This window comes from Canis lupus, chromosome X (genome assembly GCF_011100685.1).
Source record: "Canis lupus familiaris isolate Mischka breed German Shepherd chromosome X, alternate assembly UU_Cfam_GSD_1.0, whole genome shotgun sequence".
Classification (NCBI taxonomy): domain Eukaryota; kingdom Metazoa; phylum Chordata; class Mammalia; order Carnivora; family Canidae; genus Canis; species Canis lupus.
The window spans coordinates 57,689,661-57,703,071 of NC_049260.1; the positions used below are offsets into that span (position 1 = coordinate 57,689,661).

At 38.3% G+C, this 13,411-nt stretch overlaps 1 long non-coding RNA gene and 2 other non-coding genes across 19 annotated transcripts in view; all 3 read right to left on the reverse strand.

The window, feature by feature from the left end:
- The window catches only part of LOC102157078, a 97,084-nt gene that overhangs the window by 45,032 nt on the left and 38,641 nt on the right, over positions 1 to 13,411 (reverse strand). For 11 of the 17 annotated variants that reach the window (XR_005386360.1, XR_005386350.1, XR_005386353.1 and 8 more), the window contains 5 exons: positions 11,122 to 11,242; positions 10,419 to 10,554; positions 8,602 to 8,765; positions 3,606 to 5,951; positions 1,094 to 2,831 (listed from right to left, as the gene is read on the reverse strand). This is a non-coding gene — a long non-coding RNA (uncharacterized LOC102157078). Of the gene's footprint in view, positions 1 to 1,093; positions 2,832 to 3,605; positions 5,952 to 8,601; positions 8,766 to 10,418; positions 10,555 to 11,121; positions 11,243 to 13,411 lie in introns of those variants that run through there. The other 6 variants (XR_005386365.1, XR_005386364.1, XR_005386366.1 and 3 more) reach the window with 4 other exon arrangements.
- Positions 6,335 to 6,390, reverse strand: MIR421 (microRNA mir-421). Its single transcript, NR_049407.1, has one exon. It is a non-coding gene; the product is annotated as a microRNA mir-421 (primary transcript).
- On the reverse strand, positions 6,497 to 6,548 carry MIR374B (microRNA mir-374b). The gene has a single exon (NR_049406.1). It is a non-coding gene; the product is annotated as a microRNA mir-374b (primary transcript).

Here is a 13,411-nt window from a genome sequence, read left to right on the forward strand (position 1 = left end):
ATACCTAGCAGAATGGCTAAACATTTAAAAAATGTATAATAATACCAAGTTCTGGGGAAGATGTGGAGCAACTGGAACTTGTACTGGTGGGAATGCAAAATGACAGAGGAAGTTTGGAAAAGCTTGGTACTCATTCCCACTCCTAGGCATTTACCCTATAGAAATGAACATTTATGTTCACACCACACCAGTACCTGTAAGTTTATAGAAATTTTATTCATAATTGCCCAAACTGGAAACATCTTACATGTCCATCAATTAGTGAATGGATAAAAAACTGTGGTACATTCATGCAATGAAATATAACAATAAAAAGGAATAAACTAATAATTCTCATAACATGGATGGATCTTAAATGCATTTCACTAAGTGAAAGAAACCAGACCAAAATATCTACATATTGCATGATTTCAATCATATGACCTCTGGAAAGGGAAAAACCATAGGGATGGAAAGCAAATCAGTGGTTTTCAGGGATTGGTAAAGGGGAAAGAGGTTTACAACAAAAAGAAAAATTGAGAGAAAGTATTAGTAATAAAACTGTTTTTGAATGATACTAAAGTAGTATATATACATGATTATACTTGTCAAAACCCATAGAAATGGGGTGCTTGGGTGGCTCAATGGGTTAAGCATAGGTCTTCAGTTCAGGTCATGATCTAAGGGTCCTGGGATGGAGCCAGCCTCTCTCACCCCATCCCCTGCCCGGTGGAGAGTCTGCTTTTCCCTCTGCCCCTCCCCATTGCTCCTGCGTGCTCTCAAAAAAGTAAAATCTTAAAAAAAAATAACCATAGGACTATGAATCAGGGCTGAATTTTACTGTATGTAAATTACAAATAAAAATCTCTAATAGAACAGATATATATTTTTACCTATTCAATGAGCAGAGATTTATGAAAAGAGAGAAAGGTCATATTTTGATGAATGTGTAGAGAAATACACACATTTATACACCACTGATGGGAATATAATTTGTACAACTATATTGGGGACAATTCAACATCTTTCAGATGCCCAAATAATGGTCTCATCACTGAAACTCAGCAATCCCAATTCTAGAAATTTACTGCAAAGAAATAATTAAGAATGTACATAATGATTAATGTACAATGTTTATTACATTTTATAGGCAAAACTGGTAATATGCAAAATGTCCAGGAGCATGTAATCATCTACCTAAATTTTGTGAGATCCATATGAAATATTATGTAACACAATACTGTGTTTTCAAAGGATGGTAATGACATGGAAATACACTGTTTATTTTCAAATGAAAAAAGATGGAGAACAACATACACAGTATGATGTCAATTTTGCTTTAAAATTATACACCTAAAACTAATATAACACTGTATACGAACTGGAATTAAAATAAAAACTTAAAAGGAAACATACTCAAATATTGAGTTGTTTTCTAGGTTATAAGATTATAGGTGTTCTTTTTTTTTTTATAGGTGTTCTTTATTTTTTAATTTACACCTCTGATTTTTCAACAATGATCATGTTACTTTTATCATCAAGAAAATAAGTATTTTTAAAATTCTGAAACAACAAACAAGCCCAGCCCAATCTAGCCAAGTCCATGATCTTTTCTGTTGCCATCTTTACTTAGAAGACCACACTGTTGTCCCCTGGATGCTTGTTGTCCTCTTGTTCCTTCAAGTACTGGACTCATACTACAGATGAACACCTGTCAAAGCAAGAGAGTGGCAGTATCTCTCCAAGAGCATGAAACTTCTATGTCAATACTGGCCTAGTCAGCACACAAGCTGAGATTAGTGTCAATCTCCATGACCTATATAGGGAACAGATGCTTTTAAAAGCTGTAATGCCCATATGACATAACTGGAAGTTCCCCTTTTTTTAAAAAAAGATTTTATTTATTTATTCATGAGAGACACAGAGAAGGCAGAGACATAGGGAGAGGGAGAAGCAGGCTCCTCGCAGGGACTCGATCCCAGAACTCTAGGATCACGCCCTGAGCCGAAGGTAGATGCTCAACTGCTGAGCCACCCAGGAGTCCCAAGTTCCCCTCTTCTAAATCTCTTCTATGAAAGAATCTTTTATGACTTGTCTCCAAAGCAGCTCTTCTTGTTAGATATTCTATCATGCTCTAGGGATTGACAAATAATAGGTCTAAGGGTTGACCTTTCATTGTACTGTTTCCTTATAGCTGCCTTACCAGGTGTTTGGAGTTGCCTAGAACCACTGTGCCCTCTGCCCCTACCCCATCCATCCTAGATGAAAAAATCCGAGCTATTTGATACTATTTGTGCTATGTCCTCTGTCCTCAACTCCTTTAAAACTCTGTCACTGATCCAGAGATTTCTAAGTTGCAAACCTTGTTCTGGGTTGTTTCCCAATAGGGGTCACAACAGAAATTTTCACAAAGGCAGCTGTACCTGAGAAGAGTGCTTAGCAGAGACTCTCACACCAAGAGCAATGGAAGTAGTGCAACAACTCATCTTTAATCCACCTTAAAAACTGGTTTATGAAGCAAATCTCAGGGCCTCCTCCAGGGACATAAAGGATTTTATGACCTCCCTCACTTTTCTCCCCTCTCTCCATTACTAAGGGTAATAAGGAGTTCATTCCTATCTTCACTCACAAACATCAGAGATCTCAGGTTTGCTTCCTTCATTAATGTAGGTTTCTAGGTCCAGTTATCTACTAAAATGTCAAATTTCTGTTACTCCAGTATGGTATTTCACAGCCTTCTTCTCTCTCCTTATATCCAGAGAAAAACATGGGTGCCACTCCAAACACTCACTGAGGCTTCATTTACTCTTTCACAACAAGGCTTCTCCCAGATGATGGCTGCTTCAGATGGCCTGAGGAAAGGAAAAGAAAAAAAAACACCTGCTGAAATCATCAGGGTGGGCAGGGAATAAAATGTGGTTAGTGAGAGCAAGGAGTGTGCAGAAGGGGGGCAGAAGAGTAGGCCCTCCTACTAGTATTTTGTAATCAGCTGAGACATCAGGATTAAGTCCTGGGGTCCATAGGGTTACTGGCCTTGGCTACAGCTTTTCCTGTAGCTGCCATGATAGCAGGTGGGAGTGGGTATCAGGCTGATTAACATTAGTATTCTCCAACTGCAGAGTCAAGTATGACAAATTCGATCCCGATTCTAGTATTCATGACTCTCTGGGTCTTAAGAGATGGAAGAAGGAAGTGCTAATGAAAGAGAGTGATTCCTAATAGCATATACTGAGGCCAGAAAAGTGCCAGTGGAAGGACAGAGTATGGCTTTGGTTTGCTGTCATCAGTGATCTCTTAGTCAAGGAGCTGAAGGAAGAAGAAATAATGAGTGCAGGCATAGGGGTTACTTTCAAGTCAATTGACTGTCTTCAGTCCATGAAGCTGGGGTCTTATTGCTGAAACCCAAACTCCTCCCTGGTGGCCTATATTCTAGCAATGGAGATCCAACCATTTTTGACTACTGAAACCTAACAAAGCAAGCCTCATACCTTATTTTAGGTATTTTTTTCCTGTGAAAATGGAGTACTCTTTACGGGAAGGGACAGTTCATATATGCACACACAGTACAATTGCTGAACAGAGAAAGTAGCTGAGGGGGCCAAGCAAGTGAAAATGAAAGGAGCAACCTGTGGTCTGGAGAGTCTCAAGAGAATGATCCTTCTGTTGAGTCATGCTTTGTGAAGCTGAGATGAAGACAGGCGGTAGTCATTCTCCACGTCCTTCCTTTTCTTCTGCCTTGCACAAAGTCTTCTACCAGATCCTCCTAAGGAATAAATATAAAGCAGACCCCACAGGAGGGGATGGGCTGTCTGAGGGCCTGCCTGGTCATTCTATCACAGTGGCTCTAAACCTTCATTGAAATATTGACTCATATGAAGACTATAACTAAAGAACAATGACTACATGAAATGTCACAGGGTTCATAGGACTCTCTTCTCCTACACTTGGCCTTCAAAGTCCTAAGGGACTTTGCATCAATCTCCAGCCCTCCTTTGCAAAGGCACAGCTGATATCAACAGTATGTCCACAAAACTGGATGTATCCTGACTTTAGAGTGGCTTTCACCAAGTGGTTTTGTTTTTCCCCCATCGATGCGAGCTTTCTTTCATCTATCCTTTATCTTAAAAGCTCAATTAGATAACCAGACGGTCTTGTCCTACTTCATCAATATGTGTGTTTTTAAAGTGTTGTGCCTGTTTTTTCCTAAAGGACAGTACCAGCATCCTCCTCAACTCAGCGACTCAGAAGCCAAAGTTCATTATGGAACGGCCAACACAAGCTTGTACCATGTAATAAAGTTAGGTCAAGGTCAGGGAAAATTTTGATCCTAAAGAAACCTTTTTGGGTCACATCAAGCTGACCAGTCTGCTGAGATATGACCACAGCATTCCATCAGTTCTAAGGGCCAGCAGCTCCCCTAGCTGTCCTTGCTTGGGACTGCTGCTCATTCTCTCATACCTGCTAGATGACAGACCCAAAAGGGGTAAATGGATTAGCACAGGGCAAGGTGCTGAGGATACAGCAGGCACTCACTCAGTAAAGGAGGGGATCATTTTAGCTGGGCATTCTGCAAGCCCACACTGCAATGCAATGTGCAAATCATAATTTTTGTAACTTCTAGTAATCCCTACCACCCTTCTGTGGCTCACACTACTATCTCACTACACCCTTTCTTCTTTTGCATCTGCACAGCTGCCATGAGCCAACCTCTAATCATTCCTCAGTCACTGAAGCCTATTATATCTGGCCCACAGCATCCATTCCCAGCGCAGCTTCTGCTATAATCCTGGGTCACTTCAATATTTATATAACTGACCATCTGACATCCTAGCTTTGCAAGTATCTTGACCATTCCAATTTTGAAATCTCAAGGTTTCAAAATCCACTCTCTGATCGTAGGTCCTATTATTCCAATTTTCCAACCATTCAACACCCATCTTGATCACATTAAGTCCTCTTTTTATTCAGACTTTGAGCTCACTTCTGACCTAACTGCCTTACACATATAGTCTGGATTTTCAAATTCATTTCTGTGTAATCCCTCTCTCACTAGCTGTCTACTCCTCAAACAGTATAGGTCAGTCCTAGGCAAACAAGTTTACTTGTGACAATGGCCTAAAACCACTTTAATTTCCTGAGTTTCTAATCGAGTTTCAAGCTAGTTTCTCAGTTAAACTGAATATATAAGTTGATATAATATAATAGTACCTCACTTGAACATACCAAAAGGCCCAACTCCAGCCTTTTGGTCCGAATATTCCTTAGACTCTGGTTTGTCTCCAAAATCCTGTCGCTGGTCAGCTTTCTCTCCATCATTCACCTCCACAATTACACATCTTTAACACCCTTATTAGGTACTCTTCCTAACTCCTATCCCTATGCTCCAGTGAGGAGGTAATTTCTTTCAACTAAGGCTATTATTCCTCTCTACCCATATTTTAAAGCCATAGGTTTCACCCTCCGAACCCACATCACCTCTCAGGATCTTATTCCATTTGTTACCAGCTTTCTCTCCCACATCTACGAGGACTCCCTTCTCAGTTCTTCCTGCCCCAAAGTCTGCAATTTTCTCCCACAGTAAAGGGGAAACTTCTATGACTCACTGTAGCACCCTGATGGAATCGTTTAACTTGTATTCTAGTTGTCACATCTTCTAACAGAAAGAAGGCTTCTCATGGAATAAGAATAATTAATCATATGAAATAAGAAAAGAAATATGAGCCTGTTGGGTGGTGAACGGAAAGGGGAGGCCTACCTGTCAGTGTAGGTAAGGGGATAGCTGAGGTAAAGTTGAAAGGGGAAACTGTGAATACCAGCCACAGGAGCAAACCCCAGACTGTGAGGATGAAGTTTCTGATCAATGATCATTTTGGTCCTACCCAAGGAGCAACCAGCAGCAACTGTAGTAGTAGTAGTAGTAGTAGTAGTAGTAGCAGCAGCAGCAGCCATGCAACGTCTGCAAGTAGCCAAGACTAAAATGCAGGCATAGAAACAGAGTATTTCATGGAAAACATAGTATCAAATATGACATATATGTGGCACTTGTGCAGCTACTCCCCCTCCTCCCACCCTCAGCAAACATCACTGATCAGTTATAACTCTCTTTCACACTGAACTGATACCTGGCTTCAGAATCCTTTTTATAAAACATAATCAAGGCAGGTGATACCAATCGATTGGAGATAGTACTTGAGAAGAAGTATATTTGCTATCCTTACACTACACAGAAAAGTCCTCAGCAAAAGGATTAGAAGATAGGAGTAATGAAGTTTCAGGAGAAAGCATACTGAAGACAGCTTGGACGTTGTAGGCAACTGGCGGGGAAAAGCTGAGCCCATGGAGATCACAGAGCAGGCGCCCAATTAATGTCTGTTGATGATTCATTTTTTCATTCAACAAACATTTAATGAGGCCTACAATGTGCACGGGATTAGGCACCGAATACAAAGATGAATAAGGCACTGTCCTTGCCTGTAAGGAATTTAGAGTCTGGTAGACGAGAGCCATAGCCACGGACAATGATAATACAACCTGATAAGTGCTAGGACACTTAGCAGGTTGTATTATATCCATCCGAGTAGGATTTCTTCAGAAGAGCACAACTCCAGGTTGAGGTTGGATCCATGCAGTCCTCCCAGCCACCAGGGCCTGCTGTTGTTTCTGTCACGTGGTGAGTATCCCAAGAACTAACAATGATAGCTATAATTTATAGAGTGCTTACGACATACACTTTACTAATATCCTCAAAGAAACCCTGCAAATTAATTATTTTATTAGATAAAGAAACTGAGGTTCAATGAGGTTAAGTAACATGCCTTAGATCACACAGCTAGTAAGTAGTTGAGTCAGGTTTCAAGTCCAGTTTTGACCAACTCCAAAGCATTTTTCTACATTTTTAGGATAACCTTTATTCAGGTGTAACACAACTTTTCAACAGGTTTCTATTTGGAAATAAGAGCAAAGGCAATAGATTAGTGATCAGGGCATGGACAAAATTCATCTGGTTTTCCAACCTATTTGGCAGAGAAGAAAAAGAAGGCAGAGAATTGACTTCATACTAGCATACCATTGAAAACCTTCATGTCAGTTAGTTTTCCTTTCTTTCTCAAACCCCAGTAGCTTTGTTGACAATGTAAAATATAAGCACCTCTAGTTAACTATCTTCTTTTAATCCTTGTCACTGTCAACATCATTATCAGCAGCAACTATAGTTGATAGAGCATTTAGCATATTTCAGACTTGTTCAAAGCAATTTACACAAGTAATCCCATTAAATCCTTATACCCACCCCCTCAAATCATTGCAAAAAATGATTATTACTCCTATTTAAATAAGACAAAGGACAGTTCCAGAGCGGTGAAAAACCATGCTTGACGCCACACTGGTGAATGTAAGAGCAAATCTGAGTCTAGGCTATTTAAGTCCCAAGGCCCAAACTCTTACTGTCCTGCTTTGCTGTCCTACTCAGAGCTTCCTCTCCCAACCCTTCTTCCCTGACTGCCCTCTGTGATGGCTACTTACACAAGGTCGACTGAAAATACATAAGGTCTACTCAAATATAGTCTCCTATTAATCATTCTAATCAGAAATCCATTCTCTGAATCCCCAAGGCCACTATTCTGAACCTAGGTGGAGAATTTTCCAAAGGACATGTTCATACTGCTTTGAAAAAAGAGGAAATAAACACAACATGTACAGATTTTTGATCAGTGAATAGATTTTGCTTAGAGGTGTAACCATAAGTACTGTGAAATCCCGTAAGCAAAATAAAACAATTGAGACAGTAACAATGAGGGCCATTTCTTCCCTTGAGTGGGTTTTAGAGATAAAAGCCTCCACTTTGACTTTGGGTAACATGTGATAGAGAGGGCTGCTACTGATGAGAAGGACCAGGAACTAAGTGATCCTATTAGAAGTCTGCAGCTATTCAGATGTCTGAGAATCAACTTTTCATATACAGCTGCCATCCCAAAAAGAAACTTGCAAAAACGGTAGTTAAGCCCTGGTCCAAAAGAAATCAATAGTGATGCCTATCTAAAAAACATGAAAGGATTTCTCATCAAGGCCAGGGATGGAGGTAGGTGAATGCACATTCTCCAGAGTCTGAGAGGCTTAATTTCCCCCTCTATTAATTTTCTCATGTTCTATTATGTCCACATTTTTATAGCTTCTCATTAAGAGGTTATCTCCTTTTCTCCACTCCCATTCCTTCTGGCCTTAGATCATGTATCATCTTAACCCTACTATGGTATCCTTCTAACTAATCTCCCTGTCCAGATCTGAAAATCTTCCAGAACACACTATATAGCACTTCCAGAGTGACCATCAAAAGCATCTCCTACTTAAACAAAATGGGATCTGCATTTCATGGAATACTATGTAAGGATCTATTGTCAGCCTACATTTCTAACCTAATTTCAAGAACTACTTGTAGTTCCCCCAGTACATCATTCTATTTCCAATGTCCACGACTTTGCTTAAAAGGACCTTCCCTGTTTTCTTCCTGGTCAAGCTTTACTTCTTTTAAGAACCCACTTAAGCTAATTATTTCCTTCAACCTCTGGCATCTCCAAACTAAATCAAATGATTTCTCTTCTCAACCCCATAGTATCTTGTACATACCTCCATTGCAGAGCATACCATACTGTTGTAATTATCTGTGCACACGTCGAACTCTCTCACTAGACTAAGAACTCCTGAAGGCAGGGACTCTGTCTAAGTCCGTCTCCATATCCCCATCATCTAGCACAGTGCCTGGCAGCTCAAAATGCAGCAGAGAGAAGAAACTGAAGATGCAGGAGAGAGAACAATAAAGCAATTATTTTTTTGAGTTGGGGTACAATACAAATATACTGATTAAGTTGAAGCTGTAAAAAAACATATTTCAGCTCAATACTGCACAGAGATCTTCAAAGAAGAAACAAGCTGACTTAGGAAGAAGTTCCCCATTTCTAACTGTGTTGACCCACAGGCGAAATTTAAGGCCATTTCGGGGTATATTTTAAAAGAATTTGAATTAGGATCAAAGTGAAATAAGCCGGTTTGGCTCTGAGGCTTTTAAGGTCCTTCCATTCCTGAGGTTCTAAATCTGCAACCTTATACCATATTGAAGAGAGCCATTACGCTGAGCCTACCTCATAGACCCAAGGGGGACTGGTGGCTCCCAGAATCATGGCAAGGGCTGAGGCTTCATTCCCATCCATACTAGACTGATTGCAAACTAACAACATAACACATTCTCTTGTGCCCTGCTTCCCAGGTGTCCATTGAACCTGGAGCAGGCCTAGCAAGAAGGATCTCATGACCCAAAGTATCTTCCACAACCTGCTCTCTAAAGCCTGAAGTTTTCTCCTTAAACCTTAGTGCCTTTGATTAATGTCTGTTAAAATGCCATTTAATCTAATGTGGTGAGTTGGCATTCATCAAGTGTATACTAAACGACAGATAATAGCAACACAATCCCTTCTGTACCCCCACCCCCAGAAATCATCTAGCCTGACCTTTTCCTTCCTCCAACACAAATCAAAGAATACGCACAAAATACACTGATTTTTAATTCTTGTTCTCAGTTTCCTCAACTGCAAAATATGGAGATTGTATTGAATGGTCTCCCAGATCCTTCTTACCCCAAAGAAACTCAAAGAGTTTCTAAACCTATGTTTTTCCACTTATAAAATAAACATGTGAAGTCTGTTCTTCCAAATTCACAAAATTTTTATAAGGGCCAAATAAAACCATATTTCTGAAAGGTTTCTAGGTCCTATACAAATTTAAGGAATTACTCCTGTAAATTAAGATATACTGGAGGAGAAAAAAAAAGATATACTGGAGGAGATATATTGTAAATTAAGATGTACTAGAGAAGTAAACTCTGCCATTCATTTAATGAGTTATCTTAACAAATTTATTCAACCTCTCTGGGATACCTCAGAGACTTGTAGTGATGATTAAATGGGAACATGTAAAGTAGGCACACAACATGTAAAGTAGGCACACTCAGTTTCAATTGTCCTTATTGAAATAGTCAGAATGCCAGAAATAAATGTGACCTTTAGTGCATGCAATCCAACCTCTCATTACAATGCAGAAGATTCTCAAATTCCATTCCAAGTTGTCATAGAAACCACTAGATATCACTTCCAAGAATATTTTCATCTTTGGATGGCTCCTAAATCTGATTATCCATTAACTAGTACTGCCTTCAAAAGCAGCCAAAATCAACTATTCCTGACTCTATAAAAGATCTGAAAACAGATGCCTAAAGTCTTTATTTTGGACGTATTGTCTCCCACAATCTAAATAGCACTAATTCCTATAATGCTTCTCATGGATATTATCCAAGCTCAAATCCCTCTCAGAATTCCAGATGTTCTCTAGCTCCCTTTTGGAGGGTGCTATTAAAATTAAAACAGAACCATCAAGTGGAATAGGACTCTTACCTCTCTGATTCTAAACTTTTGTAGTGAGAACACAAGTTAGCCTTATATTGGAGGGCATAATGGTCTTCAGTGGATACATATCCTGTATACAATGGGCACTGAGTTCCCAGAAGCTTGCAGGATGGAGGAAGCACTTCTAAATGGGAAAGAAGAGGGTCAAAGGGATGCTGACAGCACTAAAAATAAATGGCTTAGTACATCATTTCCCTATTATTAGAAATCACCTCTGTAATTAATACAAAACAAGGATATGGAACATTATCAATAATTCAGACTCCTAGGGCCACATGGAAGAAATGTTACCATCATATCAAAAACTACATTTTGTATGACCTTTTTTTTTTAATTTTTATTTATTTATGATAGTCACAGAGAGAGAGCGAGAGAGGCAGAGACATAGGCAGAGGGAGAAGCAGGCTCCATGCACCGGGAGCCCGACGTGGGATTCGATCCCGGGTCTCCAGGATCGCGCCCTGGGCCAAAGACAGGCGCCAAACCGCTGCGCCACCCAAGGATCCCTGTATGACCTTTTATACTGAAGAATCTAGTCTATGCAGATGACATCTTCTGTACTTTTCTCAAAAGAACCTCAGTTCCTAGGACATCTGCCTATTTCTTTCAGAAACTAGGAAAAATATTGAAGATAAGAAGTGTAATAGACACACATTGATTATTTAAGACCTGAATAAAAGGAGAAACATACCACATTCATGTATTAGAAGATTATAAAGATGACAGCTCTTCAAAAATTAATCTGTGCCATTCCAACTGCAATTCTAATGGTATTCATGGTGAGGACTTGACAAGTTGTTTCTAAAGGTCTCCTGGAAGAATAAGCACATGAGGATAAAGACAATTTAAAAAAAATTAGTGTACCATACTAATCACAATGTGATAAAATATACCTTAAATATAATTTTATATGTAATTATAAAGATATATAAGCTTACATATTATATGCTTTATATATAATACATACATAATTATATAACACATATGTCATGTATCTATGAGGTAGTTCAGACCAGAAATGAAATTCTTAACATGAAGAATCACAGTAAATAACTATTGGGTCAGAAAAGAAATGTAAATTATGATCAAACACACTTAACAAACAACAAAACAAAAACACCACTTTTGAGATTCAGCCAGTACTACATAGAGCCTGATGTTCCCTTATTTATTAAAAAATAATGAAAAAGAATTACTCAGTAAAGATGACAAGCATAATGGGAGTTAAAGGTGAAAAGAGGACAGAAAGAATATGTGAATAAATAACAGCCAAAACTCGCCAGATCTGATGAAAAGTATTAATCTATATACATCATGTAAGAAGATCAATGTATACCAAAAGGATAAATTCAAAGACATTCAAATCAAATCTAGACTCATAATAATCAAATGGTCAAAGTGACTTCAGAGTCTTGAATGCAACAGAACAACTACTCATCATATATAACGGATACTACATAAATTTTCATAAACCATAGAGACCAGAAAATAGTGGGATGATTATATTCAAACTACTGAAGGAAAAAGAAAAGAATGCTGACCAAGAATTCTGTATCCAGCAAAACTAATCTTGAGAAATGAGGGAGAAATTATGACATTCCCAGATAAACCAAAATTAAAAACATTCAGTGCTAACAGACATGTCCTACAAGGGATTTGTGTTCAAGTGTTTACATTGCATACAAATGTATGCTTGTATAATAATAACAGCACAAAGAGGGGAGGGAACAAAGATATAGTGGGGCAAATTTTGTACACAATTGAAATTAACTTGGTGTTAATCTGAAAATAATTATTTTAAGGTAAGATACTAATTGAAATACCAGAGCAACCATGAAAAAAATGTTAAAAAACACAGTAAAAGAAACAAAGGAATTAAAATGGTAAGAAACTTCTTAACATAAAAGACAGTAGTAGATGAACAGGGAAACAAAAAGACATAAGGCATGTGGAAAACAAATAAGAAAACAGCAGATATCAGTCCTACCTTATCGGTGTATTTAATTATATTAAACATAAATCTGGGCAGCCTGGGTGGCTCAGCGTTTTGGCATCTGCCTTTGCCCCAGGGCGTGATCCTGGAGACCCGGGATCGAGTCCCACATCAAGCTCCCCACATGGAGCCTGCTTCTCCCTCTGCCTGTGTTTCTGCTTCTCTCTCTCTCTGTGTCTCTCATGAATAAATAAAATCTTAAAAAAACCCCAAAAAACATAAATCTGCCCCACCCGTGTGTCTCTCATGAATAAATAAGTAAAATCTTTAAAAAATTAAAAAGGTATTTTATTAAAATGGAAGGATCAGTCCATCAAAAAATATAAGCACCATAAACATACACACACACACACCCCTAACAAAAGAGCAACTAAAGTAAGAAAAAAAAAGATGGAAACAAGAAAAAAATAGATAATTCAGCAATAACAATGGGAGATTAGCTACAGGTTTGTCTTTTATTGTTATGGTTTCAAAAAACCAAATTTAGTTCCCCCGATTTTTTTTTCCTATTCTTTTTTTCATTTATTCCTATTCCAACTGTATTATTTCCGTCTTCCTGATTCACTTGGTTTAGTGTGTTCTTTTTAAATTTCTTAAGGAAGTTTGCTTATTGATTGGAGATCTTCATTTTAATACAGGTAATTACAGCTACAGTATATACAATTACATACTGTGTGTATATATATATGTTTATGGTGCTTATATTTTTTGATGGATTGATCCTTCCATTTTAATAAAATATCCTTTTTAATTTTTAAAATATTTTACTTATTTATTCATGAGAGACACGCGGGTGGGGCAGATTTATGTTTAATATAGTTAAACATACTGATAAAGTAGGACTGATGTTTGCTGTTTTCCTATTTGTTTTCCTAGTGTCTTATGTCTTTTTGTTTCTCTGTTCATCTAGTACTGCCTTTTATGTTAAGTAGTTTCTTTACCATTTTAATTCCTTTGTTTCTTTTTTTCCCTTTGTTTCTTTTACTGT